This window comes from Saccopteryx leptura, chromosome 4, assembly GCF_036850995.1.
Source record: "Saccopteryx leptura isolate mSacLep1 chromosome 4, mSacLep1_pri_phased_curated, whole genome shotgun sequence".
In the NCBI taxonomy this organism is placed as follows: Eukaryota; Metazoa; Chordata; class Mammalia; order Chiroptera; family Emballonuridae; genus Saccopteryx; species Saccopteryx leptura.
In genome coordinates this window covers 75,331,980-75,334,075 of record NC_089506.1, presented here as the reverse complement: position 1 = coordinate 75,334,075, position 2,096 = coordinate 75,331,980, and the positions used below count along the sequence as shown (strand labels likewise).

Below are 2,096 nucleotides of genomic sequence, written 5' to 3'. Positions count from 1 at the left end.
CTGTGATAAACAACTTGGGAGGCAACTCAGGGAACTAGTTACCATCCCGAGTAGCTGAATCAAGAGTCCTCTGTGACTAGAGTAGAAAAGTATGCCATAGATATCAAGGGGCCAAGGACAGAACAAATGGGGTTTTCAGATAAATTAAATGGTGCTTTTCAAATTGAAGGTCGTTAGTACAGAAGCTCTGAAATATAAGCATTGATTTTCTGTTTCTACCTTAGGCAGTAACTATAGCTAATATTTATTGACCTCTTACTATGTGCTAGAGACAGTTCTGTGGTCTTTATAGCTATTAAATAATTTAAACCTTGCTATTAGTATCAACAGATGAAGTGCCTGATGCAAAGAACTGCTGTGTAATTTGCCTGAAGTCACAGCTAGGAAGTTGTGGAACAGGTCTTTGAACATGGGCACTGGGATGCAGAACCAGCACTGAATATTTCCTACACTGACATTCGCCTCCATGGAGTAAGCAATTCTGTGAGAAGCAGCAGAGCAACTGGTATGATTAGTGGTGGATAATAATTTTTCCAAGTACTTGTTAATTCTATGACATAGCACCAAAGGTTCTATGAAGAAATAATTTAATCAAGGGGCAGTATAATGGTGTGTAAATATAGGAAGAATATTTAATTAACTTCTATTAATTTATACATTATATTCTTTTATTGAATACTTAGCATAAGTCAGATAATGTGCTTGTTCAAAATTCTTCCTTTTAGAAGGCTTAGAAGAGCAAGCATATCAGCAAATGGTTACAGTGTGATAAAGATTCTTATAGAAGGGTTAATGGCAGCTTGAAACAGGAAGTGTTGCTTCCTGCCCAGAATTTGAGTATGGAGAAAACATATGAATTACCTCTTGAAGGATAAGCAGAAATTTGTCAGATAAGGTAGAGAAAGACTTTCTTAGAAAATCAAAGGCACAGGGATGGAAAATCTGGCTAGAGGGACAAGAGAAAAGGCTGGAAAGATAGGCAAATGCCAGATGAAACTGGCTTTTTTTTTTTTTTTTTTTTTTTTTTGTAATGTAGGTCACAAAATAGTAGCGAACTATATGTTTAGTGATATAGCCCACTGTGGAGGGTCGTCTTCTTTATTCTCCCAAATAGCAAAACTGGTTTTTAAATCAGGCTAAACCTTGAATTTCCCTTGTTCACAGATTTCAAACTTCTTTGACCCTGATAGTAAGAGCATTTAGATTGAGAAATTCGACTAGAGAGAAGACTTTGCCATTATAATTATAACAAAAGAAACAATCTCTGATTCCCAGATAGCTTAGATACAGGGATTGAGAGAGAGGAAGGAATCAAGAACTAGGCATGAGAGAGTTTATGTACTTTAATATTATATTAAAGTTTATGAAAACATAATAAATTCCATTTTAGCTTTAGAGTATTTCTTTCTGACAAATACCAAAATGACCCATCCTTTTACACATCAAATTTTCTTCTATCTAGGATCCTGATTAAATGATCCTATTCAGGAAATGTTCTTTTCTACTTTTATGACCTCATGACAGGCTTTTAATTTTTCCTCAAGCAGTTCAAAGAATTTTCTATCTGGTAGATTTTGTACAGAATTCCATTAGAGAGTAATTTGAGAAAGAATAAAATGTTTGACCCTTATAAAATTCTACATGAAAAGCAATACAAGAAACTATGTCTCTGGCCTTAATGTATCTAAAGTGGGAAGAAAAAAAGTTTTGATGATTTAAGAAAGAAATGGGTTAGCTCTTCAATGAGAATATATGAAAGGATATATTACTGTTTGGAAGATACTCCTGTTGTGGTCCTGTGAAAATCAGATGGCTTAAAACTGAAAACACTTGTTTTCTGCAGTGGCTGTGGGTCATGAATGCATAGGCAGTTTGGCTGAGTCCTCTGGCTCAGTGTCTCACAAGAGTGTAATCAGGACGTGGGCCAGAGCTGTGGTTTATACTCAGGCTTTATGGGGCAGGATGTCTTCAAGCTCACTCAGGTAGTTGTTAGCAGGATTCAGGTTCACACCAGTCATTGAACTAAGGGCCTCACCAGTTGTTGGATAGGTGATTTCTAAAAGTTCCTTCAGTTCCTTCTCACGTGGGCTCTCCAC

The 2,096-nt window shown here is 36.3% G+C and overlaps 1 non-coding gene across 1 annotated transcript; it reads right to left on the bottom strand.

The window, feature by feature from the left end:
- Nucleotides 1-1,029: 1,029 nt before the first annotated feature.
- On the bottom strand, nt 1,030-1,150 carry LOC136404699 (small nucleolar RNA SNORA4). Its single transcript, XR_010751407.1, has one exon. It is a non-coding gene; the product is annotated as a small nucleolar RNA SNORA4 (small nucleolar RNA).
- Nucleotides 1,151-2,096: the final 946 nt, after the last annotated feature.